We start from the raw sequence: 13868 nt of genomic DNA, 5'->3' as shown, positions 1-13868 counted from the left end.
CCCAGGGCAAGTCAACCCCCATAGCCCCATAAAAAAAAAATGACATTAAAATTTGTTTTTTAAAAAAAGTGTTTTGCTTTTTACTACTCTCTCCCCCAATCTGCCCTTCTCTCCTTCCCCCCTTTCACTCCCCCCTTATGTCCCTCCCCTCCCACTTTCCCTCAGGGCAAAAATATATTACTATAACCTCTTGAATATGTATGTTAGTCCTTCTGTAAACCAATTCTGATGATATTAAAGTTCACTCACTCCCCAACTCCTTCCCCCTCTTCCCCTCCCCTCCATAAGCTTTTTTCTTGTTTCCTTCATGTGAACTACTTCTCCCCAGACCATCTCTCCCTTTCCCCCTCCCCCAGTCTATTCCTCCTACCCCTCAACCCTATTTTAAAGATGTCATCATGGGTTAGTTAGGTGGCACAGTGGACAAAGAACCAGCCCTGGACCCAGGAGGCCACAAGCCCAAATCCAGCCCCAGTCATAAGACACCCCACACTGTTTGCCCCACAAAGAACAAAACATAAATGCTTTACAGATATCATCCCTTCATATTTAGTTCAGTCCTTACTGAGAAAGTTCTTATGAGTTCGAAGTATTATCTTCCCATGTAGAAATGTAAACAGTTTGATCTTTTATTATCCCTCATGAAGTTTTTTTTCCTGTTTACCTTTTTATCCTTCTCCAGGATCTTGTATTTGAAAGTCAAATTTTCTATTCAGTTCAGGTCTTTTCATCACAAATGCCTGAAAGTACTCTTTTTCATTGAATTCCTATTTTTTTCTCTGAAAGATTATGCTCCATTTTGCTGGGTACGTGACTCTTGGTTGTAGTCCCACTTCTTTTCCCTCTGGAATATCATATTCCATGCCCTATGTTACTTTAATGTAGATGTTATGACCTCTTGTTTTAGCCTTATTGGAGCTCCAGTTTTTGAATTCCTTTTGTCTAGCTTCTTGCAATATTTTCTCCTTGACCTGAGATCTCTGGAATGTGGCTATAATATTCCTGGAGGTTTTCCTTTTGGGATCTCTTTCAGGAGGTGATTGGTGGATTCTTTCCATTTCTATTTTGCCTTCTGCTTCTAGAATATCAGGGTAATTTTCCCTGACAGTTTCTTGGAAGATGCTGTCTAAACACTTATTTTGGTCATGGTTTTCAGGTAGTCCAATGATTTTCAAGCTATCTCTTCTCGATCTATGTTCCGGGTCAGTTGTTTTTCCAAGAAGATATTTCATATTGCCCTCTATTTTTTTATTTATTTGGATTTGCTTTACTGTGTCTTGGTTTCTCATCAATTCACTAGCTTCCATTTGTTCAGTCCTAGTTCTTAAGCAAAAATTTTCACCAGATGGCTTTTTTATCTCCTTTTCCATATGGTTTTTCAAGCTGTTGATTTTTTTCTCATAGCTCTCATGCATTACTCTTATTTCTCTTTCCATTTTTTCTTCCACCTCTCTAAATCTTCCTTCTATCTCTCCTACTTTCCCTTCAAAGTCCCTTTTGAGTACTTCCGTGGCCTGGGACCAATTCATATTTTTCTTGGAAGCTTTGGATGTACAGGTCCTGCAGTTGTCCTCTTCTGAGGGTGTACCTTGATCTTCTTTGTCACTAAAGAAACTTTCTATTGTTCTCAACTTTCTTTGCTTGCTCATCTTGCCATTTTTTACTAGACTTTTAGCTTCCTCTTCCAGGGGTGGGGGTGGGGGCGCTACTTACAAGCTACACTGTGTCAAGATTTAGAGGGTCCCAGTTGTTTTGGTTTGAGGGAGGGCAGGTTTTTCTCTCGCCTGGCCTGTTCTCTGGTCTGAAGGTAACCTCAAGCCAACTTGCTAGTTAACCATCCAGCAGAGTGCTGATGTGGTTCTTAGCTTTGAGAAGCCTGTGCCCCTCCCCAATCTGGGCCTCCTGCCACTCAAGATTTCTTCCTGCTTCCCTGCTGGGTTGGGATATCCGAACTCCTCCTCCAGTCCCACAGACACCCCTCTGTTTTCCACCCCGAAGGCCAGCCATTCAGCCCTCTCACCTGATGGTAAGCTTAGTTCCAAAAGACACTGGAGCTGCAGCTGATTGAGAGGCTGGGGGTAAGTTCCCCTTGCTCAGTGTGTTTGGGGTCTGTGTTAATGTGATTGGGGTTTGGATTCTTCTCGCAGCCCAGTATGGCCCCCTTTAATCTGGAAAATAATCTCAGCATCTTTTTGTGGGTTTTGCTGCTCCAGGGCTTGTTTTATTGCTCTTTTTGGGGTAATCGTGTCAGGAGCTCTGTGTGTTTAATGTCTTTCATCCACCATCTTCTATTTTCTAGTAGTTTTTTTTTTTTTTAGTGAGGCAGATGGGGTTAAGTGACTTTCCCAGGGTCACACAGCTAGTAAGTGTTATGTGTCTGAGACCAGATTTGAACTCAGGTACTCCTGACTCCAGGGCCGGTGCTCTATCCACTGCATCACCTAGCTGCCCCTTCTAGTAGTTTTTAATGGAACTTCTATCTTTTCTTCCTGGATTTTGTCACTAATATGCAAAATACTAATTATTTTCTTGTGCATCCTGCTACATTGCTAAAGCCATTAACTTTCTTGATTAGTTTTTATTTGATTCACTAGTTTTTTCCAAGGAAACCATCACACTGTCTGCGTACATGGTTTTGTCTCCACTCTGCTTGTTAATTTTATTTTTCTTTTCTAATTGCCCAATATTTTTAATATTAACTATACTACTTGATCCCTTAATGGCAAACCATCTTTACATTCCTAATATAAAATCTAACTTGGTTATAATGAATAATTCTTGTATATATTGTGAATGTTTTACTCATATTTTTGTACAAAATATATGTAATGTTCTACTGTTCTATTTCTCTGGTCTATTACTCTCTGTTTTTAACATCTGCATTGCATTTATCTCATAAAAGGACTAGATTTTCAATTTTCACATTGGAATGCAACAACCCATGCTAAGAAATTATTTTAGTATATTGATATAATTTTTTGAAGTTAAAATTTCACCTATTTGGTATGTATTTTACCCTATACATTCTTTAAATATACCTCCTATTATCAAAGAAACTTGTCCCTATTGTTCATTGCATTCTACTTTTCAAAACATAGTACTGCCAGTGATGAAGAATCCGTGGTTTAGAAGACTCTCTCTGATAGAAAATTTGAATCAATGTCTTATTTTGATTTAGATTGTAGAGACCTGAGTTATACTGTAAGGAGTATTTTTCTAATACATCAGCAAGTATCCCAGAATTTAGTTTCATGTTGATAGCCACACAATCTTGGAATACTATTCCATAATCTTCTATGCTTGTGCTGAGTTCATTTTGAACTTCAATTTCAGTGGATGACTCAGTAACTTTCCCTTTTTCACACAACTAATACATGAGAAACTATGGAAATAGATCATAGGTCATAAATATAAGACAAATAATGTTATAGATTTTCACTAAATCAGTCTCTCCACTATTCTTGTTTCATTTAGCAAAAGGCACAGAGTAAATAGTCACTATTCAGATTCTGACAACAGTGTATGTTATCAACAGTAGTGTTGTGAGGTTCAAATGAGATAATGGATGTAAAGCACTCTACAGATCTTAAAATGATGTATTGAGGCCAGTTATTATCATTATTAGCCTATATTGACTAGGCTTCCTGTTTGATGAGAATTTCATTCTGAGCCTTCAATTTTACCTTTGCCAAGCTTAAATAATACTAGAGCAGTTATAAGCACATGCTGGCAAAGGTTTAACAATTGGACTCCCTCTTAAAAATATTTGCATACACACTTTTTAGTATATTCTGAATTATTAATACTTTAAAAATATAGATAATCAAGAAAACAATAAATCACAGCTTTATTTGTAGCAACTCCTTATTTCTTAGACATACATGCTCATACTGAAAATTTAATAGACCAGTTAGAGGTAGCTTTAGCACACACCTTGCTATTGTATGAAATAGGCTATGAATGGTTAAATACAAGTGATCAGATATGCACTAAATAAACCACTTTTCCAAAGAAATTCCTCTCTTTACCAATATGTATGTTCCCATTAAGTGATGTTTTATTCAAATAAAATGGACTATATTCATGAACCATAAGGGGATGACTGGTGAACAGAACTAAGGTAAAATCAAGAGATGCAGAAAGGGGCAGCTAGGTGGTGCAGTGGATAGAGCACCAACCCTGGAGTCAAGAGTACCTGAGTTCAAATCTGGCCTCAGACACTTAACACTTACTAGCTGTGTGACCCTGGGCAAGTCACTTAACCCCAATTGCCTCACTAAAAAAAAAAAAAAGAGATGCAGAAAAATCCCCATCAGAATATATTACAGGTAACCTGAATAAAACGAGGAAATACATAATGAATTGGTATGCAGACATATGAGAATAAGTGGCATAATCACCTATTGAAGGCTTTCTGTCAAACACTTGGTAACTAACAATTTTTGACTTACTTTGACCCTGATTTCATCCTTTAAAAAGTAGCAGAAGCAACCCAAAGGAAACTCCTAAGTGTGGCAGCTAGGTGAGGCAGTGGATAGAGTGTTGGGACTGATGTCAGGAAGACCTGAGTTGAAATATGACCTTAGACATTTACTAGCTATGTGAACTGGGCAAGTCAATTAGCCTCTGTTTGTCTTAGTTTCCCTATCTGTAGAATGCCTGGATTATTGCAATAGCCTGTTGATGGGTCTGCCTGTGTCAAGTCTCTCCCCACTCCAATCCATCATCCATTCAGCTAATAGAGTGATTTTTCCTAAAGCTCAGGTCTGACCATATCATCCTCTACTCAGTAAAAGCTAGTGGATCCCTATTGTCTCCAGGAAAAAACACAAAATCCTTTGCTTGGCATTTAAAGCTCTTCATAACCTAGCTGCCTTCTACCTCTTTGGACTTCTCACACCTTACTCTCCAACATGAACTCTTCAATCCACTGATACTGACATCCTGACTCTTTCATAAACCCATCTCTTGGCTCTGTGAGTATTGTCTCAGCTCTGGCATTTTCTCTTGTTTTTCCCCATGCCTCTATCACTCTCCCACCTCTGCTCTGACCACTGCCTTCTCTGGATTCCTTTCAAGTCCCAACAGAAATCCTCCTATAGGAAGCCTTTCCTAATCCCCTTTAATTCTTTTTTTCTTAGTGAGGCAATTGGGGTGAAGTGACTTGCCTAGGGTCACACAGCTAGTAAGTGTCAAGTGTCTGAGACCGGATTTGAACTCGGATCCTCCTGAATCCAGGGCCAGTGCTCTATCCATTGTGCCACCTAGCTGCCCCATCCTCCTTAATTCTAGTGCCTTCCCTCTGTAAATTATTTCATATTTCTTTCATATATATTTGTATGTATTTTGTTTGCACATTGTCTCCTCCATTAAATTGTAAGCTTTGGGGGCAGCTAGGTGGCGCAGTGGATAGAGCACCGGCCCTGGAGTCAGGCATACCTGAGTTCAAATCCGGTCTCAGACACTTGACACTTACTAGCTGTGTGACCCTGGGCAAGTCACTTAACCCCAATTGCCTCACTAAAAAACAAAAAAACAAAACAAAACAAAAAAAATAAATTGTAAGCTTCTTGAGAACAGAGACTTTCTTTTACCTCTTTTTGTATTCACAGCTCTTAGCCAGTGTCTGGCACAATAGACAATAAATGTTATTGATTTATTGATCATAGAGAATGAGAGATATACTGCAGGAATGTAGAGTTGCCCATATTTTCTGTATTATCAAAATGAAGAAGGAAATGGGGTTTATGAGCTATAGACAAGTGCTCTTGAATTTGTCTATATTCTATACTAGTATTTTTAAAGTGATAGATAATGAGCATTTGCAAAAAGGAAAACAATATCACAAATCATTAATTTGTCTTCAAGAACAGGTCATGCAAGACTAGACCTATTTTCCTTTTAAATAAGGATCTCAGATTGGCAGTCTAGAAAATGTTTTTTTAACCTAGATTTGACCAAAATATTTAACAGTCATCTATTCTCTTCTTGTGGAATGTTGGATTCATGGGGGCTCAATGATAAGTCCAGTTCAGTTTATTTAGAACTGCTTGAAAGTTTAAACCCAATAGTCATTACTGATTTAATATCACCTTGGTAGGAGATTTCTGTTAGAATGCACAAGGGTTGGGTACTTGACCCTGTGCTGTTTTTGTGAAGCTTTTTTTATGAATAGTTTGAATAAAGACACAAATAGCAGTCACCAAAGTTGCATACAATACAAAGCTGATAGCAACAACTAATGCATTTGGATGACAGAATCAGACTTTAAAGAGATTGTGATAGATTAGAATGCTGGGATGAATAGAATAAGAAGAAATGAATATGAATTAAATGTAAAATATTATACTTGGGTTCAAAGAATCAACTTCATAATATAGGATGAAGGAGATGCGACTATACACCAGTTCATCTAAAAGTTTTAATGATCTAAAGGTTTTAATGAACTGCAAATTCAATAAGAGTCAACTGTATTATATGTTTTTAAAGGCTATTATAATCTTAGATTATATTCAGAAAGGAATAATATTCAGGCATAGTATCCAGGTAAAGAGAGGGGCTAAGTTCTGCTTCCCTATAATTTGGTTAAACCAAATCTGGGATATTATATTCAGCTCTAGGCATATTTTAGATAGGATGTTGATAAGCTAGAGATCTAGATGAGGGTAACCAAGATAATGAAAGGTTTCAAAGTCATGTTATCTGGAGATCATTTAGAAGACTTAGGGATGGTTATCCTGGAGAAGGGAGGACTTCGTGGGGAATGATAGCTTCAGGTGTTTGGAGGTTTGTCACATGGAAGAGAAATTGTATTGCTTCTAAGTAGTTTTGTGATGGCAAAAAGCTGGAAATTGTGGGGATACCTGTCAGCTGGGGAATGACTAAACAGGTTGTGGTATATGATTTTGATGGAATACTGCTGTACTATAAGAAATGATGAACTTGATGAGCTTAGGAAAACATGATAGACTTTCATGAAATAATGAAGAGCAAAATGAGCAGAACCAAGAGAACATTGAATCCAGTAACAGCAATATGGTTTTAAGAACAACTTTGAGCAAATAAGTCATATTGACAGTTATAAATAACCAAATTAATGTCAAAGAACATGTGAAGGAAGACACTGTATTGAGAGGAAGAATTAATAATTAGAAGTATGTATAGAATGATTTTACATATATACATAAATATGTATGTATACATATACACGTATATACACACACATATATACATGCATACACACAATTTTGTGCATAATAGTAGCCACCTCTAAGGGAGGGGGCAGGGAGGAAAGGAAAAAAAAGGAATTTACATGATAATGTTATACATTTAAAATAAAGAACAAGCTGTACATAACAGATTTGCAATTTCTTGTGAAAACATCTTTTTTATTATACTATATTATGGAAATGCTTGATTTATTCCATAAATTAAAAATAAAATAAACTTAAAAAGTAATTAATTTTCTTTTCTGTCTGACATCTTATCTTGGAGGCGGTAGCAGCAGGAGTTCCTGGAGCCTCACCATGCCTCCCAATGACGATAAGAAGAAGAAAGATGGCGGCAAGTCAGCCAAGAAGGACAAGGACCCCGTGAACAAGTCTGGGGGCAAAGCTAAGAAGAATAAATGGTCCAAGGGAAAAGTGTGAGACAAGCTCAACACTCTGGTTCTATTTGAGAAAGCAACATATGACAAACTTTGCAAGGAGGTCCCCAACTATAAAATTATCACCCATGCAGTGGTCTCAGAAAGACTGAAGATTTGGGGTTCTCTAGCCCAGGAAGCCCTCTAAGAACTGCTTAGTAAAGTTCTGATTAAGCTAGTTTCCAAACACATAGCACAAGTGATATATACTGTGAACACCAAGGGTGGAGATGCTCCAGCTGCTGAAGATGCATGAAATGGTTCAACATTTTTGTGTACATTTTCAAAACTAAACTTATTTGACTTAAAAGAAGTAATTAACTCTATCAAACAGAATCCAGGAATAGTAAGTAAAAGGTATAAAGAATTGAATTTAAGCTTGGTGTGAGAAAATACTTCAATACCTAGAAATGTCCAAAAGTAACATGATTTGATTCATTCCCTATTAGGGTAATCTAATATAAATAGGAAGAATCTCTTAGGATGTTTACCTCACACCCAGAAAATCAGCAGAGATGAAAAAAAACAAACAAAAATCAGTGTTATAGGAGTTATTGGAAGACAGGTTCCCAATAAACAGTAGAGTTGTGAATTTCCCATTTTAAATTATGTGAAAAATATGCTAAATTGTTTATATTCTTTGAACCATTCATAGGATGCCTAAGACAAAAGGAAAAGCCTTGTGTATAACAAACAGCAAAATATGAATAGCTATACTTTTAGTGGTAGCAAAAATCTTAAGCAAAAGTCAATAACCATTGATTGGGGGATAGTTAAACAAATTGTGGTATATGAATATAAAATAATATTATATTCTGTAACACAGCACTGGAAAATATAATAAATATGAGGAATTTAGAAAAACATAAGAAGATTTGGATGAACTGGTATAATGTAAGAAGAACAAGGAAAACAATATATACAATGGCTTTGATGATATAAAGTTGTTTTTCAGTCACCTCTCACTCTTCATGACCTCATTTAGGGTTTTTTTGGCAAAGATACTGGAATGGTTTTCCTTCTACATCTCATTTTACAGATGAGGAAAGTGAGGCAAACAGGGTTAAGTGACTTGATGAGGGTCAAAGTGCCTAGTAAGTGTCTGAGGCCAGATTTGAAATGAGGAAGGTGGGTTTTCTTGACTCCAGGACTGACACTCTATCTACCGTACCATCCAGCTGTCCCATACGCAATGGATATAATAATGTAAATAAAATAGATACTATATTATTGTATACATAGAATATTATATGTGATATATAAATAAATATACAACATACAATAATATAAATAAAAAGCACCTTAAAGCAAAGCTAGACACTGCAATTGTACTGACCAATCTTGCCCCCTCCCCTCAAAGGTAAGAGGATTAAATGTATCTCCTTACTTTTAATGGAAAGGTGGAAAACTATAGGTGCAGAACACTACTTAGGTGTCAGACTTGATTTCTGTATAAGTTGTTTTTGTTTAATTATTTTTCTTTTATATAAGGGAAGTCTCACATCCTGATGTATAGAGGTAATGTATCTAGAAATGATTGTGAGGTAAGAACAAAAAACATCAATAAAAAGTTAATTTAAAAAACAAATTGGAATGATCTGCCATGGGGGATAATTGGTTCTTTTTCACTAGATATCCAAGCAAAGACTAGATTACAAACTGTTGACTATATTGTAGGGAATTTTTGTTCACATACAGATTGTATGGACTCTGAGGTCTCTTCCTGCTCTCAGATTTACTAAATGTGTTTACATCCTGGCCAAATGATCGTGTATTTTTTTTATGTTTATAGAACAAGCTAAGCTAGCCTTGGCTTTGAGCATTACATATGATCATTTCTACCCATGCACTTTGTTCTAAAAATTTTGATTATACTAGAAGGTTATTATACTACCAATATCCATCTGGTCACCCACATAGAGAGGTAGTGTTTTCTCTATCAACCAGAGCTGTTAATTTTGTGTAATTCAGAGCTGAATTACATCCAAAAATCCCTTTGATTCCCTGGAATGGATGTGGGAGTGTGACATATTAATCAAAAGCAACAAAATAGTCTAAGTTTCTGAACTAGCTTTTGCTTGGTTTTCCTAAAATGATTATAGAGAATGACAGTCCCATTTTATCCTCTATTTCTTGATCTAGAATAATCAATAAAAAGGGAGTTTCCTCTCATGAATTTGGTAGTGATGATAAGGTGAAGGGGAAATACATATATCCATAGCCATCTGGATTGACTTGGAATACTTCAGGCTATCTGCATTGACTTACTCTTTGGGTAATAATAGAGGTATAATTAGCAATTTTGTGCCAAAGGGAACTGAAGGTAGAGGTAAACATAAGGAAACTCTTCGTATTTGAACTAGTTGCTAAGGTCAGTTGTTTCTAGGTTGCTGAAAGACAGAAAGTATCGACAATGCACCTATAAATTTAGGTGCTATAAGGTAAAGTCTTGATTGCCCTGTCCTCCTTCTTATTCTGGCCAGCAGTCTATTTGGACAACTGTTAGAAAGTAATGTTTTATAATCTATTTTCACTATTCTGATAGTTTAATAGATGCTCAAAAAGGAAAAAACCTCAATCAGTCATTCTTAATCAGGATATTTAATGAGCCCCTTTCAAATTCACGGCATTGCTTTTGTTGCTGGGGCAGTGGTGGGCATAGGATGGGAGTGGGGTGGGATGACACGGATTTATAGTTACGAAGAACTATAAGACATGACTCTTGTCCTCAAAAAAGCTAATGCTTTTAATGGAGAGATGGTAGAGCCGAAATATAGGAAGCTAAATTATAAGAAGAAATGAACTATAAGTGATAAGCAAGTGGTTAGGCTAAACAAATGTCATGAGACTATGGAGGAAGAGCTGACTGGGGGATTACTTTGGGCTCAGGCAACCTGGAAGGTCTTCACACATATGAGGGCATTGATAATTGTAAAGAAGAGATATAGAAATAGCGAGTGGTATGTGAAACATGAAATTCTTTGAAGTTTCAAGTGAACTATGGGTTCCTAAACTGATGTTCTTCTTATAGCTCTATGGTCAATAGGATTAGAACTTAGAAGGGTATATTAAATTGTAGTGAGTGCTGTTAATGACAGAGTTTGGTAGAATTACCTAGGACTCTGTAGGTGACTTACAAGCAAAGAAGCAAATTCATTGGAAAGAGACTACTCCAAAACTACCTTAGGAGGAGTCCTGTTCTGGGATGCCATGGGGAAGATATTCCCAGGGACCAGACAACTGCAGGGGATATCTGGGACTGAAGATGAAATGTGCTGATTAACTGAAAATTGGGAGTGGGTGACCAGGTTATAAGAAAGATTGATATTTTTTGGTGTTGATGATCATTATTGTATTCCTTTGGTCTTTTGTTTCATAGTATTTATGTTTATTGAGTTTTCTTGGTTACCTTGCTGATATGTCAATGTCCCCTCTAAAATTAGTATATGGTGTACCTTCTTAGTAGCTTGATCTGTGACATGCCTTAGCTTACATATAGAGCCTAACAAGGTTTATCTCCTTGGGGGATAAGTGAGATTGTGACTCTATGTATCTAAATTTATTAAATCTAATGACATTGATGGAAACATGGGATTATGATTTGCAATGCATGTTGTACTTTTTTCCTGTTGTGAGTTTAAATCCCCTAGTTTATAGTCACTAATGCTTGCTCAAATTGATTTGACACAAGCATCAGAGATTAGGATGATGCAGCTGAGGATAAAGGTGAAGACTGTGTTGCTGAATCATATACATACATATATATATATATGCATATGTCCATCTACATATGTATGTATATAGTATTGTTGTTCAGTCATTTCCATATATATGGTTAGCACCAAATGGGGGAATGGTTGAAATTTATGTTGACTCATTATCCCATTGTTTCCAGACCCACTTGTCAATAAGTGGTTGAGGCTCTGTTGTGGAAGGAGAAACTGAATATATGGCTTTTTGTATTATCCACTCTTTGTCATGTATCACTAGCTGAGATGTTTGTACCCCTACATGTAAATTTCCATGTACTTGCCACCTTGGAGAGGAACTTAAATGCAAGAGCCCAATCACTTTTGCTGATGTTAACTAATCTGAATTGTCTTAATCTCATTGTAAAAGTTATTAATAAAAATTGACCCCACCTAAATGCCATAGTTGATCTCCAGTGCTATCATGATGTACTTATAATAAACTCCTATTAATTCTCTATCTTGAATTTTCTCTCATTAATCAGGTTGAGAGTCCAAACCAATATTTTTCCTTTCAAAAATGGGATTTGTTCAGTCACATCCAACTCTTTATGACCCCATTATGGGGTTTTCTTGGCACAGATACCAGAAAGGTTTGCCATTTCCTTTTCCAGCTCATTTTTTTGTTTGTTTGTTTGTTTTTTAGCTATTTAGTCATGGCCCACTCTTTATATTTTTTTAATGACAAAATATTTACTTAATTTTTTTAAATCATAAAAGTATTTTATTATTTTCCAGTTACATGTGAAGATAATTTGCAACATTTGTTTTCATAAGATTTTTAGTTCCAAATTTTTTCCTTCCTGCTCTTCCCTCCACCTTCCCAAGATAGAAAACAATCCGATATAGTTTATATATGTACAATCACATTAAACATATTTCTGTATTAGTGATGTTGTGAAAGAAGAAATTAGAACAAAATGGAAAACACTCAAGAGTAAAAATAAAAACAAAAGTAGAAACGTTATGGTTCAATCTGTGTTCAGAAATCAGAGTTCTTTTTTCTGTATATGGATAACATTTTCCATCATGAGTTCTTTGGAATTGTCTTAGATCATTGCACTGCTGAGAAGAGCCAAGTATATCACAGTTGATCATCACACAGTGTTGCTGTTACTGTGTACCATGTTCTCCTGGTTCTGCTCGCTTCACTCAGCATCAGTCCACTTAAGACTTTCTAGGTTTTTTGTGAAATCTGCCTGCTCATAATTTCTTACAGCACAATAGTATTTCATTGCATTCATATACCACAACTTGTTCAGCCATTCCCCAATTGATGTGCATTCCCTTGATTTCCAAATTTTTGCTACCACTATAATTATAACTATAATAGAGCTGCTATAAGTATTTTTGTACATGTAGATCCCTTTCCCTTTTTATGAGTTCTTTGGGATACAGACCTAGTAGTGGTATTACTGGGACAAAGGGTATGCACAGTTGCATAGCCCTTTGGGCATAATTCCAAATTGCTCTCCAGAATGGTTGCATCAGTTCACAACTCCACCAACAATGCATTAGTGTTCCAATTTTCCCACAGATTCTCCAACATTTATTCTTTTCCTCTTTTGTTATATTAGCCAATCTGATGGGTGTGAGGTGGTACCTTAGTTGTTTTAATTTGAATTTCTCTAATCAATAGTGATTTAGAGCATTCTTTCATTTGACAATAGATACCTTTGATTTCTTTATCTGAAAACTGCCTGTTCATATCCTTTGACTATTTTTCAATTGGGGAATGACTTGCATTCTTATGAATTTGATTTCATTTCCTATATATTTTAGAAATGAGGCCTTTATCAGAAACACTATGCCCCACTCTTTATAACCCCATGGATCATAGCACACCAGATAATGCTATCCTCCCCTGTCTCTCAAAGTGTGTCCAATTTCATGTTTATTGTTTTCATGATGCTATTTGTTATTGTTGTTGTAACACTATCTATCCATCTCACCCTCTGTCATCCCTTTTTCTTTTGCCTTCAATTTTCTCCAACATCAGGGTATTTTCAAATAAATCTCATCTTCATATTATGAGGCCAAGGTATTTAAGCTTCACCTTCAGTATTTGACCTTCCAGTAAATTGCCTGAATTATTTTCTTTAAGTATTGACTCATTTGACCTCTTTGCTGTCCAAGGCACTTTCAAAAGTCTTCTCCAGCACCACACTTCAAAAGTGTCTATTCTGTGGTGCCAAGTTTTCCTTATATAGTTTTGACTATATGGACCTTTGTTGGCAAGATGATATCTCTGCTTTTTAGTATGCTGTCCAGATTTGCCATAGATTTTCTTCCAAGGAACAAGCATCTTTTAATTTCATGAATGTAGTTGCCATCTACAATGACTTTTGAGTTCAAGAATATAAAATCTGACACACTTTCTATTTCTTCTCCCTTTATTCGCCAGTAAATTATAGGACTACTTGCCAAGATCTTGGTTTTTTTGATGTTAAGCTTCAAGTCAGCTTTTACACTTT

The 13868-nt window shown here is 36.3% G+C and overlaps 1 pseudogene; it reads left to right on the top strand.

Annotated features, from left to right (window-relative positions):
- Positions 1–8229, top strand: part of LOC122749702 — a 327223-nt pseudogene extending 318994 nt beyond the window's left edge.
- The last annotated feature ends 5639 nt before the right edge of the window (positions 8230–13868 follow it).

This window comes from Dromiciops gliroides, chromosome 3 (genome assembly GCF_019393635.1).
Source record: "Dromiciops gliroides isolate mDroGli1 chromosome 3, mDroGli1.pri, whole genome shotgun sequence".
Taxonomy (NCBI): domain Eukaryota; kingdom Metazoa; phylum Chordata; class Mammalia; order Microbiotheria; family Microbiotheriidae; genus Dromiciops; species Dromiciops gliroides.
Note: the sequence above shows the minus strand (reverse complement) of the source record. Positions and strands in the feature narration are given on the sequence as shown.